Source organism: Lupinus angustifolius, chromosome LG17 (genome assembly GCF_001865875.1).
Source record: "Lupinus angustifolius cultivar Tanjil chromosome LG17, LupAngTanjil_v1.0, whole genome shotgun sequence".
Lineage (NCBI taxonomy): Eukaryota > Viridiplantae > Streptophyta > Magnoliopsida > Fabales > Fabaceae > Lupinus > Lupinus angustifolius.
Window position 1 is genome coordinate 5,888,899 of NC_032025.1, and position 588 is coordinate 5,889,486.

The following is a 588-nucleotide window of genomic DNA, read 5'->3' on the forward strand; positions in this document are numbered from 1 at the left end:
AAAACACAAAGTGAGAAAGCTTTCCAAAGTGCTCCTCTTGACATGCGCACTTTCAATCTCCCCTTTTTGATGATGACAAACACTACACCTATTGTTTGATGAATTAGCTTGAAGATTGTATTGACACTTATTGATATGATGCGCTAATATTTCGGAAGCAGTTATTACGATCAACCTGCACAATCAAACAACAACAAAACAACCTTTTGGTATCACCAATTGTTTGATGAATTAGCTTAAAGATTGTATTGGCACTGATTGATATGATGCGCTAATATTTCGGAAGCAGTTATTACGATCAACCTGCACAATCAAACAACAACAAAACAACCTTTCTCCCCCTTTTGACATTATCAAAAAGATAACCCAGGTCAAAGTAGGTAGAGATATGTAGTTAAACATAAAACGAAGTTAATGAATCAATTTGGGATTTAACTATTAACTTGTTTTATTTTCGTTGGCTTGAAAAAATGCGTTTGTTTAGACAATAAAATAACTAAGAGGTAGAGAGAATGACATACAAGATTTACCATATCAACTAGCAGTAAGCATAATAAGCAATATAGTGCAATAACTAGCTTAATTTAT